A 21821-nucleotide genomic window follows, 5' to 3' on the forward strand; every position below is an offset into this window, starting at 1 on the left:
ACGTCATGGTAGCAATCTCCCCACTGAATCAAGGCAAGACACTCGCATTTCGCGTTTCTGGGGTGTGTCCTTGCGTACATTGTCCAGTCAATAACATTTGTTGCTACTTCGGCTGAGAGTAATACCACCTCCTAAACAGATGTGACGTCAGCAATCTGACAATCAGTTGTCAGCTTTCTCGCCCACATTTTGTGGTAAATATACTCGCTCTCAACGTTCCCATTACTTATTTCACACGTCAGAAACGATGGCACTGGCTGTAACCTTAGTGTAGTCATCGGTGTGGGTTTGGAAATGAGCCTAGCTTGAGGGTTAGCATGATAGATCTAACAGGTCGCAGTGTTGGGCCATAGCGCCCCCTCCCGTAAATTCCATTCCATTCCAAGTGTTACTCTCCAGGCCAGTGTGCAAGATCGGAAAACATTTTCTATAACGGATCCAATAGAGAGATGTTCCATTATACTTACAGTCCTTGCAGATGGAGCCATAACATTCAATGTTCCAGCTTATATCACACTAGGAAAATACCAAATAATTCTAGTACTATATCCTGTTTCTTCGGTTCAAAAACTAAAAACAGCACAGCATGGTAGAAATTCAGATTTGAATGCAGGATCTATGTGAATGTAACTTACGTAGCTTCGTTTATTCCCGTAAGAGCCTAATGATGGGTGACCACAAGTTCATTTTCGTAGGACTAAACAGTTACATTCGTAAGCGCTCTATGTGTTCTTCATTAGAATCGAAGTATTTCTGGAGACTCCTTGTTACTCATCAGGAAGTGATGGACGACTCATCACACTCCCTCATATCATGTAACGTACGCTTTCCGTCCTCTTCAACTTCTGCAGCAAAAGACAACCATCGGAAAGTCAACGTGGCAGAGGTGATTTTGCTTTCTAGATGTTTCTGGTTGAACTCCGCAACCTTCTGAAATGACCTTAAATACCGTAAGGCAACCAGCCCCAGTCGTTCCCAGCATGCTAAGGAGATCTTTGCGTTCCCGTGTGCTACACCACTGATGATGTCTGCCACAGTAGCAGACGAAACGTATGGTAGCAACAGCTCCAACAGACTACGGCTCTTTAGCCCAGATAACATCGATCCCTATGACGCCGGCCATGAAAGCCTACATTCCAAGACTTCTGAAATGAAGTCCTCAACCTTCTCAAATGACTCTGCCTCATGTCCACACAGCATAATCCCTTATATTCATTTTTCTTTGTGATCAACTTCTTGTCTATACAAACTTCTACACGGTCTGATCAACTCAAATGTTACAGTAACCTATTCCATTGGACTTTACGGTCATTCTGTTCAATTTATAGTTCTCATTCATTTCTTGTTGCACAAGGTAGTACCAATATTCAAGGGAGTATTAATGTCGCCATCAAAGTAGAAGTTCACAGGAACAAACTCGTTGCGAAAGGAACGTCTTGCCATTCTGCATTCGTTCACGAAATTACCATTCGAACTGACGCATTTTGGCCATTTTTCCACGAGCTGAAAAGTTCCCTTTCGGTACAACTACATTCCGGAATCTACAAACTGCGATATGCTATTCTTTGGATACCGAAACTGGAGCAGTTTTTATTTGAATATAATGGTAGGCCTAACAGTAGGTGACAGACATCAACTTAAGGACAAAATTAATATCTAATATGATGAAGCATTATCTGGTTTTACTCATTTTCAGCAAAATAGAATTGAAAAGAAATGAACGAGAGCTCTTGTCCAGACACCATACAGCTCAGATCTGGTATAGTCATACTAGTATTATTTAGTTTAATCAATATTAAGGAGTTTGTTTTGCAAAAGTATCAATAGTACTTTACTTTACTTTAAATTCTTATAAAATAGGGGTACGGTATTGCATATTTCTCTTCTAATAAACAATTAGCCTCAAATATTATTATATCATATGACTTCGTACGTATTACAAGTATCATCACATTTCTGTAAAATAAACAAAATGAGCAAAATTTAATTGGCTGTGGAGATTATAATAAGTTGTGACTTATAAATATAATATATTAATTATTTAAGAATGCATATTTCCTGCCTCGTGCAAGAAACTGAAATTAGAAGAAAGTATAAAGCACCTGCAGTACGTGCTACTAAGTAACACAAAGAAGAAAGGCTGTAAAAAGTGAAATTAAAAAATGGTTTCCTTCTGAAGTAAGGTTATTTATCACTGTATAAACCACTACATTATATTTTAGTGTCGGTGAAATAGGTGACAGCGAAGTGGTGCTTGGAGAAATGAGGTCTAGAATTCTTTAAGGGATTATTTCACATTCACCTTACAATTGGAGAAAACTTCCGATAAAACCCAAGTAGCCAGCCAAATTATTGGGAAATGAACCCACACCCAAGCGTAACTCAGGCTCAGTATGCAAATGCGTCTACCATTCAGGCTACGCTGCACCGGTGGCAAGGAAACTTTGTGTTCTATTTGGAACTGACTTCTTGCTGTGCGAATTTCTGTTTGCATTATTCTGTAAAATATGGACAGTAATTTCTAGAAAATTTATAACTGTAAAGTTTGATTTCTGTTTTAATATAAGTCAATAGGTCTATAGCAAGTCATAGCCAAATAAAATTGTGTTTAAAATCAAATGCAACAAAGTAATTAACAAAAGTTTTGTTCCGTGAAATTTATACAAATCGCGGGCTCAGAATGACAAGGTTCTAGGCCTATCTGACATTTTTAGCAAAATTGAGATTTTTGTTGCATTAAATTCTGCTACTTACACAGCTATCTACCATATAAATTATATGTTGATGTCTCAATTATTGTTCGTGATAAAGTTAGTTTGAAAAGGTTCTTATCTGCATTGATTTTACGATGAAAGAGTAATGGAACGGAGAAAAATTCTCTCCTGCACCGGGATTTGAACCCGGGTTTTCAGCTCTACGTGTTGATGCTTTATCCACGAAGCCACACCGGAATTTTTCTCCGTTCTATTACTCTTTCATCGTATGATGACGCAGAATATCTGCATGGAAATATCATATGTACTTCGGTACATTAAAATTATATATATATATATATATATATATATATATATATATATATATATATATATATGCACTGATTTTTTTAACAACCAAACTTTTAAAATGCTCTCCTGTAAAATTTACTAAACACTAGATAGAACCTTGTCATTCTAAACCCTCAAAGTGACGAGCGATGTAGGAAGTGTTGGCATATACAGTCACATGGTAGCCAATATATACGACTTTATGTAGATAAACAGCTTGTTACGTATCCCTATAATAAGCCTCGGAATAGGACTGATTCTCTGGCACGACCACAGCAAAGGAATAAGGATTTGAGATTTGGCACTTGGAACGTAACTAGTCTTTATAGAACAGGAGGGGTAACATTAGTAGCAAAAGAACTAGCTAGATATAGAATAGACTTCGTAGGAGTACAAGAGGTTAGGTTAGATGGGAATGGCATATCACAAATAGGAGATTACTTGTTGTATTATGGGGAAGGAAACAATAATCACCAATTAGGAACAGGATTCTTTGTTCATAAAAGAATAAAATCAGCAGTAAAAAAGGTCGAATTTATCAGTGACAGGTTATCATATTTAGTACTTAAGGGTAGATGGTGCGACATCATAGTTATAAATGCTCACGCCCCTACAGAAGAGAAAGACGACCAGATAAAGAATAGCTTCTATGAGGAATTGGAACATACTTTTGATCAGTTCCCTAGATATCACATGAAAATTTTATTGGGGGATTTCAATGCTAAAGTAGGACGGGAGGATATTTTTAGACCAACTATTGGAAAAGAGAGCCTACACGCAATTAGTAGTGACAATGGAGTTAGATTAGTCAACTTTGCCACATCGAAAAATTTAATTGTCAAAAGTACAACATTCCCCCATAAGGATATACATAAATATACTTGGACTTCTCCAGATGGATTGACACACAACCAAATAGATCACATCTTGACAGATAAACGGAGACATACTAGTATAGTAGATATTCGAACTTTCAGGGGTGCAGACTGTAATTCTGACCATTATTTGGTGATTGGAGAATTAAGAGAAAGATTATCAGTAGCCAAGCGAGTAGAGCAACAAGTTAATATTACTAAATTCAATATTTTGAAATTAAAGGACGAGGAAGCTAAGCAAAATTATCAGGTCGAAATTTCGAATAGGTTTGCCACTTTAGAAAGTTCCGACGAAGTTGAGAAAGAATTAGATGTTAATAGCGTGTGGGAAAATATCAGAGATAGTATCAAAATTGCAGCTGAGCAGAGCATAGGTTATTATGAAACTAAGAAAAAGAAACCGTGGTTTGATGAAGATTGTTGCATGGTAGTAGAAAGAAGGAAACAGGCAAAATTGAAATTCTTACAGGATCCAGTTGAGGAGAAGAGAGATAATTATTTCAATGAAAGACGGGAAGCAAGTCGTACACTTAGGAATAAAAAGAGAGGTTACTTGAAGGAAAAACTGAATGAGGTAGAAACAAATAGTAAGAATAAAAACATTCGAGATTTATATAAGGGTATAAAGGAATTTAAGAACGGATATCAGCCAAGGGTAAACGTGATCAAGGATGAGAATGGTGACTTGCTTGCAGACTCTCCATCAATTCTAAACAGATGGAAAAACTATTTTGCGCAACTACTAAATGTACATAGACCAAATAGAAATGATCGGGACGAAATTGAAATACAAACTGCTGAGCCATTTATACCCGAACCCACGCTTTCAGAAGTCGAAATTGCGATAGAAAATCTGAAAAAGTACAAGTCTCCGGGTATCGATCAAATTCCAGCAGAATTAATACAAGAGGGTGGGAGTGCATTATATAGTGAAATTTATAAACTTGTACTTGCTATTTGGGAAAAGGAAATTGTACCAGAACAATGGAAGGAGTCCATAATTGTACCTATTTTTAAAAAGGGGGACAAAACCAACTGTGGTAACTTTCGAGGAAAATCACTTTTGTTGACGTCGTACAAAATTTTGTCCAATATTCTTTTGAGAAGATTAACTCCTTACTTAGATGAAATTATTGGGGATCATCAGTGCGGTTTTCGGCGTAATAGATCGACTGTTGATCAGATTTTTTTTATTCGACAGATAATGGAGAAAAAATGGGAGTATAAGGGTACAGTACATCAGTTATTCATAGATTTCAAAAAGGCTTATGACTCGGTTAAGAGGGAAGTATTATATGATATTCTTATTGAATTTGGTATTCCCAAGAAACTAGTTCGATTAATTAAAATGTGTCTCAGTGAAACATACAGCAGAGTCCGAATAGGTCAGTTTCTATCTGATGCTTTTCCAATTCACTGCGGGCTAAAGCAGGGAGTTGCACTATCACCTTTACTTTTTAACTTCGCTTTAGAATATGCCATTAGGAAAGTTCAGGATAACAGGCAGGGTTTGGAATTGAACGGGTTACATCAGCTTCTTGTCTATGCGGATGACGTGAATATGTTAGGAGAAAATACACAAACGATTAGGGAAAACACGGAAATTTTACTTGAAGCAAGTAGAGCGATCGGTTTGGAAGTAAATCCCGAAAAGACAAAGTATATGGTTATGTCTCGTGACCAGAATATTGTACGAAATGGAAATATAAAAATTGGAGATTTATCCTTCGAAGAGGTGGAAAAATTCAAATATCTTGGAGCAACAGTAACAAATATAAATGACACTCGGGAGGAAATTAAACGCAGAATAAATATGGGAAATGCCTGTTATTATTCGGTTGAGAAGCTCTTATCATCCAGTCTGCTGTCCAAAAATCTGAAAGTTAGAATTTATAAAACAGTTATATTACCGGTTCTTCTGTATGGTTATGAAACTTGGACTCTCACTCTGAGAGAGGAACATAGGTTCAGGGTGTTTGAGAATAAGGTGCTAAGGAAAATATTTGGGGCTAAGCGGGATGAAGTTACAGGAGAATGGAGAAAGTTACACAACACAGAACTGCACGCATTGTATTCTTCACCTGACATAATTAAGAACATAAAATCGAACGTTTGAGATGGGCAGGGCATGTAGCGCGTATGGGCGAATCCAGAAATGCATATAGAGTGTTAGTTGGGAGACCGGAGGGAAAAAGACCTTTAGGGAGGCCGAGACGTAGATGGGAGGATAATATTAAAATGGATTTGAGGGTGGTGGGGTATGATGATAGAGACTGGATTAATCTTGCACAGGATAGGGACCGCTGGCGGGCTTATGTGAGGGCGGCAATGAACCTTCGGGTTCCTTAAAAGCCATTTGTAAGTAAGTAAGTGTGTACCCCTATGGACAATGAACAGTTTGCTCTCAAATACGTCGGTATATCAGGCTATAACAGAAGACCCGTATTCCGGCTGCAAGGAATCGGTGAAACTGCCTCCTCCACACCACCTACGCCTACGCTCTTGAGAGGAGCGAAATAGCAAAATGTCAGAGTGGAGTAGCTGCACCAGCTGAGTTACCGCGATTACGGGGAGTTGCGAGTCGCCCCGCGTCCAGCAGTTGCTGCCGTGTTAATCTTCCCAAAATGTTTATTGAAACGGCCTCGGAACAAATACAAACAGGTAACGAGACAGCGACTGTACAGTACAGTCAGGTCAGGGAAAGAGTAGACAGAAGCAGAGTAGAAAAAAATAAAAGAAAGGAAAGAAACATAGAAAAAAGTGATTGAGTCATTCGATATAATGAGCGAGTGAAATTACTGAACGGAAGAAAAGATGAGTGAACGAATGACTGCTTGCAACTAATAAATGACTGAATCAATGATTGAAACTAACAAAAGATTGAAGGAAATAATAAACTGAATTAATTAATTTACGAATGAAAAATGTTTCAAAGAAGAAAAGAATTAGCAAATTAATAACAAAATTGAACGAATGAACGAATGAATTATTGTACGAATGTATGTATAAATAAATGAATTGAAATGAACGAATTAATTATTAAAAATAACTGACTGAATGAAAGAATAAATAAGTGACTGAACAAATGAATCAATGCAACTTATTTTAAATAATACATGAATGAATGAATGAATGAATCAATGAATGAATGAACAGAGTAATTGAAAGAATGAATGAATGAATGAGAGAGTGATGAAATGAATGAATCAATAAATGAGTAAATGTTTGAACGAATAAATAAGTGATTACACTAATGAATGCAAAATGTTTGAACGAATTAATATTATTGAACGAAAGAACGAATGAATGAAGGAATAAATGGTTGAAAGAATGATGGAATAAGTAATTACAAAAAAGTTTGCATGAGTGAATGAATGCATTAATCAAGGAATTAATAAGTAAGTGAATGATTGGATGAATAAATGAATGAATATATGAGTGAATGAATAAGTGGTTGAACGAATGTATAAATGAATGAGTAAACGTTTGAATGAACGAGTGAATAAGTAGACGAATGAATGAACTAAAATGTGAGTGAATATAAGATTTACCAAATGTGTGAATGAATAATAGATTGAAGGAATGTTTGAATGAATATATGATTAAACAAATGTGTGAATGAATAAGTGATTGAAGGAATGTTTGAATGAATATATGATTAAACAAATGTGTGAATGAATAAGTGATTGCAGGATTATGTGCATGAATAAATGATTGGACGAATGTGTGAATGAATAAATGATTGGACAAGTGAAAGAATGAGTAAATAAATATATTGGTTTGATTAATTAATTATTGAATGAACAAATGAACAAGAGATTGCACGAATGAACAAGTGAGTGAGTGAGTGAGTGAGTGAGTGAGTGGATGATTGAATGAATGAGCGAAAAATATTTTTTTAATGAGCGAGTGATTCAGCCAATGAATAAATGAGTAATTGAACGAACAAATGAATTGATAAGTGATGAAGAAATAAATGAAATATGATTGATCGAAGTAATGAATGAATCAATTAATTAATCAAAGCACTGAATGATTGAGAGACTGAATGTATTAAATTAATAGACGAAATAATGCAAGATAAAATTAACGGAGATATCAGGAGTATACGTAGAAACAGATAAGGAAATAAAGAGGAGGAATAACATTACGAATTAAAAATGTTGTAAAAGAAGGAAAGGAAAGGAAGATAGATATAAATTGAGATAATAAGAAAGAAGGTAAAAAATACAGAGAATACAGTGCAGAGAAAGAGAAAGAAAAAAAGAAAAGGGACACAAAGAAAAAAAGACAAAAAATATAGATAAAAACGGAAGAAAGATAAAAAAAATTAAAGAAACGGAAGAAAAGAAGATAGAAATAATGAAAGAGAGGGAAAAAGAAGGAAAATAGAGAAAGAGACGCATACAATTTATTGCATACACAGAAAATACAAGACAGAGATTAAAACACGTAATGAAAGAGGAAAATCTGACAAAAAAAATTGAATTAGAACGAAAAATTATATCTACAGCAGTCAAAGAAAGCATAGTACATACAAGTGTGTGTGTGTGTGTGTGTGTGTGTGTGTGTGTGTGTGTGTGGTGTGGTGTGTGTCTATATATAAAGATACTTCGAAGAGGGAAGGCAGGAAAGTGAACGGAAAAATCTGTGCAACTATCATGTTGTTACTAGAATTTTTAATTTTTATTGGGTTATTTTACGACGCTGTATCAACATCTAGGTTATTTAGCGTCTGAATGAAATGAAGGTGATAATGCCTGTGAAATGAGTCCGGGGTCCAGCACCGAAAGTTACCCAGCATTTGCTCTTATTGGGTTGAGGGAAAACCCCGGAAAAAACCTCAACCAGGTAACTTGCCCCGACCGGGATTCGAACCCGGGCCACCTGGTTTCACGGCCAGACGCGCTGACCGGTTACTAGAATTGCCCTGTTATGCCGAAGAAGGACGAACACTAGTGCTACGTCTAGTGCTGCGCATGATTAGAAGATAGTCTTCGGAGCAGTTGCTTGCACACTTTCAATCGAAGACCTCCGATTACCTCCGATTGATGCCTATGGACAAGACAGAATGCTGTAGGCTATATGTGTTGTGGCGCAGACACACACTTTCCGCTGGGTATTTCTTTATTCGGATCAGATAGTGGTTCGAATCTGAGTATTTTTTTATTAAGTGTATAATTTTTTATGTAATCTTTCATTTCTTTGGCGCTCTGTCACTTTTTTTGCTTGAAGTGCTACTATAGCCAACAGATTTCTTTTCTACATTTGAAATTCATAGTATTTGTGGAAGTGTGTTATTCATCAAATTAATGTCATTACATTCAATTACTACAAAATCTAGGGCAAAAGTAAAGCTTTTCAGTGGCTAATGTAAATAATTTTAGTTCTCCTAGAAACATTCGTTTATTCACAAATAGTTACTCCCAATTAGTCTAATCGATTTAGTTTAACGTAAAATATATTAAATGGAATTTCAGAATGGAGCCGAAGAAACATGGGGTTTGAATGTGATGTTTACTGTTTAAAAATAATTTATTTTATTATCTTTAACTCTGGAAAACATTTTTACATAATATGATGAATATGTTCTATTAGAACATGGTATAATATCAATAAATATACCGTAGCATAATAATAATAATAATAATAATAATAATAACAACAACAAATTGTACTCATAATAGTATACAAAATTTAAAACACCAATAATGTAAATTGTAAGCAATTTTAATAATATTCTCCCGTGACAAGATTCTGCTACTTTAAACTGAATGAAAGAATTTCCAGTGCCATTTTATCCCACTGAAATTTTACCGCCAGTCTCACCGGTCGTCCTTGAGAACTCTGTCCTTCGATTGTAGCTTTCCTCCGAATCTCCGCATCCATCCATATATCCTCTATCACCTACGGAGATCACCGGAAGAGTGCTTTTCACGTAATCTCCGATTCCTCCGGCAGTTGTATTCGCTCCGCCGAGTAGCTATATCCATCTCAGAGAACTATTGCGCATAGACCCAGCTAGCCTCGTACCCAATCTACACTACTGACTACGCTGAAGTTCATTAAGTATCCAGGTTTCGAGGCGGAAACTTATTCGTGCCTAGACCAGTACCCTCCTTGCATCGCCAGGCGACGATCGGGGAATGCTATAGAATACTAAAGAATTGGACATCTCCTCTAGTGTCACTATAGATTTCCCAATAAAAAATTCTAGATCTAACAAGCACTCAAATCCGGACTGCCTGCATAAGAGGTCAAAGGTCTGGATAACTCAGCCACCGCACGAACTGGTTGTTAGGATACGCAACGTGTCAAACGCGTACTGGACCGTGTGGGTGCCTCGTTTTGTTTGTATTGGAACTACCTCGAGCATGACGTGGCTGGCTGAGGTACGTACAGTTACCCTGAAAAAGAATGAGACGATTCTTGGTCGTCGGAAGTTAAAGTTCTACAGCGCGGTTCACTCGATGTCGACGTAACGATACATAACATGACAAATAGTACAAGAATTATTACAAGGACCACAACAAGGATAAGGACCAGAATAAGGATCACGAAGAAGACTGCCATTTAAGGCCAGGATTTCACAACATAGCTCGAGTCACAAAATATCATTGCTTCACTGTACCGAATGGCAAATGCCTGCTAAGGGATCTACATTCCGGACTGCTGCTGTCACTGTCTTGTCTCGTTAGCTCATATAGTAGCGTGTCGGTTCCAATATACAACCGAAACGTCTCGTGTTCGATCCCGGGTAAAACTTTTTTTTATTGAGGTGTAATTAATTTGTTCAGAGTTCCTCGACTGTCTAATTTGTCGAAAAATATGGAATAATTTATGCCCAATTTCTGGGTCTTACAAGTGGGCTGAACCTCGTCAAAAAATAAATGAATCTTACTTGGAAGTTAAAAGTATTCTTCCTCAAACAAAAATCATAAGAAACATAAAGAGATCTGTGAATTTAAAATCTTGTCCACATGCCATCAGCTTCTATTACAGCTCTAAGTCGATCCGGCATTGATGTCACGAGATTGTGGAATAAGTTCTGATCCCCGGCGAGCTCTTCCCAGGTGTCAACAACTTGATCCCACAATTCGTCTCGATTTCGAGAGCGTCGGTGGGCATAGGTGGCTATCCTTCTCTTTTGCAATTCCGCCCATAAATTTTCGATGACATTCAAATCAGGTGACTTTGGAGGCCAATTAATGATTTCGATCTCGGGTCTCCTTTGAAACCATCTTTGAATGCTTGCAGCATAGTGCACGGGATGGTTATCCTGCTGGAACAGCAATGTTCCTTCGGGAAAACGTTTTCGGGCGGAGGGAAGGAATATATTTTCCAGAATGTGCTCGTAAGTTCCCGCATTAAACCTGCCATCGATGCGTTCTATAACGCCAGGTCCATCGTAAGACATTCACCCCTAACACGATATGCTAAAGCGCCCCGATCTTTCACGTCGGTGCACATAGCGCTGGTCATGTCGGAGACCATCCTCACGATAGACACGAACAGGACCTTCGTAAACACTCGAGATGGTTGTTTCGTCGGAGAAAATTACATTTCTCCAATCGAAATCCACTCGATTGGTAGCGAAGGCAAGATGGTCGACAGCTTGTGCTTCCCCCAATATTTCCATTTGCGCAGCCCTCCGGCTCCTAATACCGCGGTTCCTCAACCTGCTGATCAGAGTCTGTAAAGAGCCGGGAAAGTTAGATGCTGCTCTTATTTCGTTAGCAGTCAGAAAAAGGGTCCTGTCGAACGGTCTCGAATAAGAGAGCATCCTCTTCCAATGAAGAAATCCGCGAACGCCCAGGAATAGGGCGATTTTCGACCTCCCCTAAATTTTGGTCACGATTGAATATTCTTAAGTCTCAGATGTAAGACACTGCGCATGATCGGAGACCAGAGCACTGATACACAAGATAACGAATATTGAGTTACTTAAATTCAGGCTATTTGGTTTGTTACTAGCATCGTTCCGAAATTCACTTCAAAAACTGCAAAAAATATGATAATATTACGTAAATAAAATATAAATATATACATAAATCGTGTAGTTAAATCGACAATGGACCTTCATGACTATATCGACACTCCGCACAGAAAGGAACGCTTTCATGTCGTTTCAATAGCTCAGACGGTAAGACTTCTGCGTGTTGTGTAGAAGAGTGCGAGTTCGATTCTTAGTCTACACAACGATTTTTTTGTCTAAATAACGTTGAAATAGCAAAGTAACGTTGAAATAGAGATTTACAAAGTCCTGAGATTAAGTGTTAATGATCGCAAACAATACAAAATTACACGTTATAATATTATAAACGTTAATCTAACGAATGCATTTATACACACATATACAATGTAAATGCATATATATTAAAAACTAACAATTAAAATGAAATTTAAAAATATATGTAATAATAGACAAACTTTCACAAAGGTTTAGAGTCCTTAGGCTAAGTCATTGGTTGAGTTATTATTACAATATTTTATTAATAGCTTTCACATATGTGTAAGAAATGCACTCGCACAAAACAATTTTTGTTAAAAGTATGGCTTTGGATTATTTCGTTCTCAACCCTTCAGTTAATTTTAACTATTTTATCTACGTGTTTGCAATAGTGTTTAATTTAATGTGCATTCAATTTTATTCATGTTATGATTGAATGAAAAAGCACTGTTACAGTTATTGACTAATTGCATATATTAATACTAATTATTAAATAAATCTGTTAAGTAACCAATTGCAGTATCCTTTGCTAAATCTTGAATGTTTAAGTTGTCAATAATATTTCTGTACCATATACTATAATACGTTAAAAGAATTTGCAATAGATTTGGGACCCTCTACTTTATAATCATTGGTTTTAATGAAAAAAATATTTTCTTTCTTAGGATATCTACAAGTTTAAATTTAATAATATTCCGAATAGGTTTAATTGTATTATCTGAATTTTGTACTTTTCTATTCAAATGTATTCTATTTCCCTCTTTCATAATTTTTCATAAATTACACTGTACTTCTTGCAGTATTTAAGAACATGAGGATCATTACATTGCAACACATTACATATAGATTCTTCTTTTTAATACATGAGATTTTGAAGTCCCTGCGTTATCTACATGTTTTTACTTTTGAATTTTTTCACAACATTGAGTGGAGAACATCCACTGAAGTGATTATGAAATTAAGTGAAAGATACAATACATTTACTCTTAATATCAGTAGTACCAGTATCTTATATGTTTTTCCAAGATTCATTTTGTAGACATAAATGTAAATAATCACTAGATACAGCATTTACGATCCTTTCTTAGTTTTTAAATTAATATTTTGAAATTGTTCAGTAACATTGCAAACACTTAGGATTTGTTTATCATGTTCAGACAAACCATTGATTATAGGTTCTGTCGAATAGGAATTCAGTCTAATTCTGTGTACAAAACATTTATCAATGGCTGTGCTACTTCAGCTTGTACTCGTATGCTGTGAGAAAATGAGTCTACGACTAAGGTTTCCAGTTTCAAGGAGTGAATTTAATTTACTTTTACGGAAAAGTTCCGAGAGATAATCTATGTTTATGTCACTACAGATCACAAATTCCATATGAGATTTCTAAAGTCTTTTCTTTACAAATTCAATGTTGGCTACAAATATTAATAAATGTAAGAAATATAAATGTAGTTAGAAGTCTGATTTACATTATAAAAAGCAAGAAGTTATATTCCTCGGCAAGATTCGAACTTTCGATGTTTGATTTTGTCGTCCAACGCACAACCACAGACCTACTCAATGCTAATGTTAATAACCTACAATTTAGCTGTAGCAATGTGGTGTCATAACTTGTGGTTTGTTTACATAGTGTCATTAGATTTAATTTGATTATTTTCGCAACAATTGGACTTCCTGTTATTTAGTTACTTAATTTAGGGTTGATTTATTAACTCTTACTATGCAAGATGCCTGTTATTTCAATAATTCTATATCACGTTAAATAATCATTGTCTAAACTAAAGTATTATCGTCATCCCTCATTTCTCATCATAATGGCGAACCGACGTGACATGAGACTGCGAGTTATAGCTCTAGTTGAGGCTGGATATGGGGCTAAATCTGCTGGCCGTTTGGTCGTTGTTCCTGGAAGTACAGCCGCGAGGTGGGTTCATCGTGACCAAAATTTAGGGGAGGTCGAAAATCGCCCTATTCCTGGGCGTTCGCGGATTTCTTCATTGGAAGAGAATGCCCTCTTATTCGAGACAGTTCGACAGGACCCCTTTCTGACTGCTAACGAAATAAGAGCAGCATCTAACTTTCCCGGCTCTTCACAGACTGTGATCAGCAGGTTGAGGAACCGCGGTATTAGGAGCCGGAGGGCTGCGCAAATGGAAATATTGGGGGAAGCACAAGCTGTCGACTATCTTGCCTTCGCTACCAATCGAGTGGATTTCGATTGGAGAAATGTAATTTTCTCCGGCGACACAACCATCTCGAGTGCTTACGAAGGTCCTGTTCGTGTCTATCGTGAGGATGGTCTCCGACATGACCAGCGCTATGTGCACCGACGTGAAAGATCGGGGCGCTTTAGCATATCGTGTTAGGGGTGAATGTCTTACGATGGACCTGGCGTTATAGAACGCATCGATGGCCGGTTTAATGCGGGAACTTACGAGCACATTCTGGAAAATATATTCCTTCCCTCCGCCCGAGAACGTTTTCCCGAAGGAACATTGCTGTTCCAGCAGGATAACCATCCCGTGCACTATGCTGCAAGCATTCAAAGATGGTTTCAAAGGAGACCCGAGATCGAAATCATTAATTGGCCTCCAAAGTCACCTGATTTGAATGTCATCGAAAATTTATGGGCGTAATTGCAAAAGAGAAGGATAGCCACCTATGCCCACCGACGCCCTCGAAATCGAGACGAATTGTGGGATCAAGTTGTTGACACCTGGGAAGAGCTCGCCGGGGATCAGAACTTATTCCACAATCTCGTGACATCCATGCCGGATCGACTTAGAGCTGTAATAGAAGCTGATGGAATGTGGACAAGATTTTAAGTTCACAGATCTCTTTATGTTTCTTATGATTTTTGTTTGAGGAAGAATACTTTTAACTTCCAAGTAAGATTTATTTATTTTTGACGAGGTTCAGCCCACTTGTAAGACCCAGAAATTGGGCATAAATTATTCCATATTTTTCGACAAATTAGACAGTCGAGGAACTCTGAACAAATTAATTACACCTCAATAAAAAAAAAGTTTTACCCGGGATCGAACACGAGACGTTTCGGTTATATAGTGGAACCGACACGCTACTATATGAGCTAACGAGACAAGACAGTGACAGCAGCAGTCCGGAATGTAGATCCCTTAGCAGGCATTTGCCATTCAGTACAGTGAAGCAATGATATTTTGTGACTCGAGCTATGTTGTGAAATCCTGGCCTTAAATGGCAGTCTTCTTCGTGATCCTTACTCTGGTCCTTATCCTTGTTGTGGTCCTTGTAACAATTCTTGTATTATTTGTCATATTATGTATCGTTACGTCGACATCGAGTGAACCGCGCTGTAGAACTTTAAATTCCGACGACCAAGAATCGTCTCATTCTTTTTGAGGGTATCTGTACGTTACACTATGAAGAGCTGACTGAAGGTTAGCAGTCTGGCCAACGTACAAACTTCACCATCAACTTTAATGTGAAGGAGTAAAAATGATTCAGGTACTTGTAATATTTCGTGTTTAATTGGAATAATTATTATTTCATTTTGTTAAGTGAAGTTACCGAGCGAGCTAGCCTTGCATTCGGGAGTTCCAGGGTTCGATCCCAGGGACCGGCAATCCTAACTGAGGATTTTCATGACTTCTTAGTTATTTCCAGGCAAATGCCGGGATTGTACCTCTTGAAAGTACGGCCATGAACAGCGATCCTTCCCTTAATTCTTTGAGTGAATGTGTAATGTCTTAAATGTTCGTGTTGTATCGGAAGTGGCCCTGGCATTGAGCTGATCCCTCATCCGGGGAGGCCCTCCATGTCCTTGTGTAGTCAAAAAAGTATGTATGTGATCCAATAGATTAATTCCTCTCCCGACAGGTCGCGGCCCTGTAAGGCCCGTATGGCGTGGGTCGTGTAAATGAACCTAAAAGGGTGAGGTTAAAGTAGGAGAAAGAAAGAAAGAAAGAAAGAAAGAAAGAAAGAAAGAAAGAAAGAAAGAAAGAAAGAAAGAAAGAAAGAAAGAATGCTGTGATTTGTTTCGTTTAATGTACACTAATGAACACTGCCTTTTGCGTATGAATTTTACATGCATTGTACAGGGACATCATTTTATTTTTACTAACATTTTTAATATTAACCTGTCTATACCTTTAGAGAACCGGAAACACCGCTTGCTCCCCCCTCCAAGACTGGAGTTCGATGATACTGGCGTAAAACACAAATCACTCTACTAGGTATAGGAAGGAAGAAAAGTAGTTCATCCATTTACGTAAACTAGGAAATATCGTGATTTTGAGTTTGATAATTTTCATTAGGTTTTTCTTTAATCAAAGTACAGTACTGTATTAAGAATAAGCGTTTTTACTCACGAAGTGAGTTATCCATGCGAACGTATTCATTATGCAGTGTATATTATACTGTCTACAGCACATTAGCGTACAATATAGAGAAAGAAGTTAAATTGAAAATTAAACATAATATGAATATTTAAACACAATTTTGAAAATGGTGGCCGTTCATTTCGATACAGGTTTCAGTTCTTTTGTGCATATTATCGCACTATAGACTATTGCATCTAATTCCAATTGCCAGTTTCGTCCTTCGTACTAGTAACTCATGATGAAATAATTCTGTACCTAATCTACGTACTGTAAATTCAATCTTCACTTCTGCCCGACCCTAAAATACAAAATTACTCAGACATGCTATCTACTGTCCGTCCAAGTGGTTATGCCGCAGGATTGTAGAAAGGGAGGAAATCACGTGACAGTTAATTACTTAACGAGGCCCTTTTATTTAAGTTAAATTAAACAGCTGTATAATATTACGTAAACTTCCAATTCCTAAGAGAAATTAATGTTTTCAGAAAAGAGCTAAGACAGCCCAGCTATTACAGAGGGGCGAGCAGAAGCGGGGGGGGGGAGGAATCGGGATGCGAGGTAGGCAAACGGACAGTACCTGTGCGAAATTATGATTCAATATTGAAAGCTCTTTCGTCACTGGAAAACGCGAACATATTTCTGGAACGTACTATACTCAGTAACTCAGTACTGCTTACTATCTGCGTTCTTGGTTTTGTGTGGAGTTGGAACTTCCTTAGTAGAAGGGGTGGGCGTGAAGTACATTCAAAAACTCAGGTACAATAAAAATTGAAGTAAAAATAAAATGATGTCCCTGTAGAATTGTAGCATACATAGAAGGCAGTGGTTTTCATTAGAACTCTGGAGCAGTTATTTGTAATATTTCAACATACCTAGGTTGGCAACTCTGAATTCAGTAAAATTAACTTTCAATCGTGGCGGCCGTTTGTTCTGACGATAATAAAATATTATTGTGCAAAAAAGTAATAAAGTTAATAATTGTGTACATACAAGAATATCCAATTTCGCTTTTTTCTTCCGAGTTATGGTCACGGATATGTTCCACTAATTCTATTTATAAATTTCCTGGTATAACCAATAACAATTACACATTTATAAGGCCCATTAGCAATGGAAACATAATATTAACGCGAGAACATAAACATATGACATGAACATAAGATACGCCTTATCATTCATAATGCCATATAACGCTAACGCCAAAACAAAATAATTGAAGAATGTTGTGAATAAAAACGAATGCTTCGACGACGAATGACGATGTAGCATTGAAAATGTTATGTTCATACAAACTGCATTAGCTTGTATGCGGTGTATTACATTTGATGCTACAAATATTCACTTATTCCGCACATGAAAGAAAAGAAAATACCTTATACAAATAAGTATTACATAAGATTTGCTGATGATATAGCGTTGTTAGCAGAAGAAGAGACTATACTAAGGGATATGTTACTGGAGCTAAATGACAGCTGTGAGCAGTAAGGGATGAAGATAAATGCAAACAAGACGAAGACCAAGGTCATAGGAAGGAAAGTAAAGAAAGTAAACTTGTCAATTCTAAATGAGGCAGTAGAGCAAGTAAATAGCTTCAAAAACTTAGGGTGTACTACAGGGACATCATTTTATTTTTACTAACATTCTTAATATTAACCTGTTTATACCGTTGGATCAACGCCGTTTGTTACCCCCTTCCACGACTGGAGTTCGATGATACTGGCGTAATATACAAACAATTCACTTTACTAGGTATAGGAGGGAAAAAAGTAGTTCATCCATTTACGTAAACTAGGAAATATCGCGCTTTTGAGTTTGATCATTTTCATTAGGTTTTTGTTTAATCAATATACAGTACAGTATTAACAATGAGTATTTTTACTCACGAACTGAGCTTTCCATGTGGACGTATTCATTATACATTGTATATTATATTGTCTACAGCACATTAGCGTACAATATAGAGAATGAAGTTAAATTGAAAAATAATCATAATATTGATATTTAAACACATTTTTGAAAATGGTGGCCGTTCATTTCGATACAGGCTTCAGTTCAAATGTGCATATTATCGCACTATAGACTATTGTACCTAATTCCAATTACCAGTTTCGTCCTTCATACTAGTAACTCATATTGAAATAATTCTGTACCTACTCTATAAAAGAGTACCTTACGTACTGTAAATTCAATCTTCACTTCTATCCGATCCGAGAAGATAAAATTACTCAGAAATGCTATCTACTGTCCGTCCAAGTGGTTATGTCGTAGGGTCGTAGAAAGGGAGGAAATCACGTGATAGTTAATTACTTAACGAGGCCCTATTATTTAAGTTATTCTAAACAGTTGTATAACATTACGCAGAAGTCAAGTTCCTAACAAATTAATGTTCTCAGAATAGAGCTAAGACAGCCCAGCTACTAGCTAGCGAATAAAAGCTGGTGGGGGAAACCGGGATACGACGTAGGAAAATGGACGACAGTACCTGTGCGAAAATGATTCAATATTGAAAGCCCTTTCGTCACTGGAAAACGCGAACATATTTTTGGAACGTACTGTTTACTATGACCGTAAGGCTACTATGACTGTATATGCGGTCTTGGATCTGTGTGGAGGACGGTTGAACTTCATTAGTAGAAGGGGTGGGAGTGAAGTACATTCAAAAACTCAGGTGCAATAAAAATTGAAGTAAAAATAAAATGATGTCCCTCTACAAGCAGTAACATGAGTTGCTGCCAGGAAGTCAAAAGATGTCAATGACACAGGAAGCTTTTAATAAAAGGAGAATCTTCTGTGGAGTGTGGCATTGCTTGGGGCAGTAGCATGGACATTACGACGTTTGAAGAGAAGTGACTATAAGCACTTGAAATGTGGATATGGAGAAGGATGGAGCTTGTGAAATGGACAAACAGAATAAGAAACGAAGCTATGTTGGAAAGAGTGAGTGAAGAAAGAATAATGCTGAAACTGATTAGGAACATAAAAAGGAATTGGCTGGGTCACTGGCTGATAAGAGATTACGATGTAAGAGTAATGGAACGGAGAAAAATTCTCTCCGGCACCGGGATTTGAACCCGGGTTTTCAGCTCTACGTGCTGATGCTTTATCCACTCATAACGAGTGCACCTCAGCATATGTGTGGACTTCGGTCCTACATTCATAGACATTTATGACGTAGTGCAGAGGGCGGCCACTAGAGGGAATTCAAGAGTTGGAGCTTAATCTGAGACAATTCTGTCCGACGCCGGGGTGGTATCCGGTGTGGCTTAGTGGCATCAGCACGTAGAGCTGAAAACCTGGGTTCAAATCCCGGCGCCGGAGAGAATTTTTCTCCGTTCCATTACTCTTACATCGTATGATGACGCAGAATATCTGTATGGAAATATTATATGTACTTCGGTACATTAAAATAATATATATGATTGCCTACTGAAGAATGCACTGGAAGGAATGGTGAGCTGGTACTAAAGAAGAAATAGGAAAGTATGAAGAATTCTGAGTTTGCAGTGAAATACTTGCCCTTGGGCAGAACACTGTGAATGAATGAATGGTTGCCTATCTCAAAATGCTCAGTTTACAGTCCTTTACCATCCACATAACTTTGACCCTAAAGTTTTGAGACATCCAATATATAAGGAAAAGTTTTACACATTGTTTTTTTTTAATAAATAGAAATGAAAAAGCTACCAAACATTAATTAATTAATCATAGTTCTCTGCCCAAGAGCAGGTCTTTCACTGCAAACCCAGCATTCTCCAATCGTTCCTATTTTCTTCCTTCTTCTTAGCCTCCATATATGATCCATGTATGTATCTTAAAGTTGTCTATCATCTGATATCTTCTTCTGGACCGATCTTTTCTCCCGTTCACCATTTATTCTAGTGCATCCTTCAGTATGCAGTTATTGAATAAAGTATTGTTTTCTCCACTTGTGATTCAACGATAGGGATTATATTTCATAACAATGACTCCTGCAAATACTTATTGAGCCTCTAATAGCTTGTAAAACGAGTTCTTTTAATTTTGAGAGATCTAGTTAGAAGTATTTCCAAATAGGCTATGAGTATTAACTACATCTCCCAGGATTATGTCACGTGCTCCAATCAATATTCCTTACACTTTTATTTCTTTAAGTTTATGTATCTTTCGAGATAGTATGATAATATGATGGGCTCGTAATTTTTTTTTCGATGTTAACGTCTACCTGTTGACCGCTACAGTGTTCGAATGTAATAGTAGAATCGAATATGTATCCTTTTGATGAGTTTTTTTATGAGAGTATGTTTTTCCGTCGACGATATGTGCGTGTGTTTTCGGAGCATGATATTCGAAACAAACATAGATTCTTTATGTGGGAATCGAACAAAGAAACTCCGCTTCGCGCAGCGTCGAAATAGTCAAAAAGAGCTCACCACACGAGGAAACAATTGCGTAGCATTGTTAAAACTCTCTCGTGCGAGCACCGGCCAGGCATGGGGCAATTGCTAATGCAATTAGAAGCGGCGAGAATGCAAAACAAAGAGCGCACACGGGCGGGATCGTCATTTGTCGTCACGTCATAGAGTAGGGCCTCTGATAGACAATGAGCCTCGGTCCTCATCACGGGGTGTGTGCACCGCGCCATTGTGCGTGCAAGGACAAAAGGTTAAATTGAGGAATTCTCATTTCATTAGTCAGGAATCAATAACTGATTATTGAGATGTTAAGAGCATATTAAGCGCGCTGACACGAGACATTCAGTCAAACAGACCGTCTTCACGGCAATTCACTACCACGGTTAGCAAATGTTGCTTCAAATGGATCTTCTATATTCAGTCTGAAAAATAGTTCAGTGCATAGAAGATAGAAAAGAATGCACATTTCATAAAGTAGTTATTCTGATATAATAAATCACTGTATGTATTTCATTTTGGAAATTTTAAATTTTAAAAACAAGAGAAAACGTATTTATAGCTATAATTCCAAATGAAATACATGCATGTATACAGGCTGTAAGGAATATAAGTGCCATTATTTTAACTGATGATTATTCATGTCGTAAGGAAGAAGAAATATCCTTACAATATTTTTCTAATTGCAATATTTATACAATTATTAAAATTTCCAATATTATACATTTTGCAACTTTGCTGAATGGGGAGGAGAGGGTTTATAAGTATAGCTCAAGCGGGTACAGACATACCGGTACAAAACAGATGCTCTGTTCTAATACAGGAGCGGACCATGATAACACTATTGTTTACATAAAAGGAACAACAAATACGAACTTTCAATCTCATTAATAGAACTTTATGGTAAATTCTCATTCTAT

The 21821-nt window shown here is 37.1% G+C and overlaps 1 protein-coding gene across 1 annotated transcript in view; it reads right to left on the reverse strand.

Moving 5' to 3' along the window:
- The window catches only part of LOC138696356 (putative gustatory receptor 28b), a 447398-nt gene that overhangs the window by 179206 nt on the left and 246371 nt on the right, over positions 1-21821 (reverse strand). The window lies entirely within an intron of this gene.

Source organism: Periplaneta americana, chromosome 3 (genome assembly GCF_040183065.1).
Source record: "Periplaneta americana isolate PAMFEO1 chromosome 3, P.americana_PAMFEO1_priV1, whole genome shotgun sequence".
Classification (NCBI taxonomy): domain Eukaryota; kingdom Metazoa; phylum Arthropoda; class Insecta; order Blattodea; family Blattidae; genus Periplaneta; species Periplaneta americana.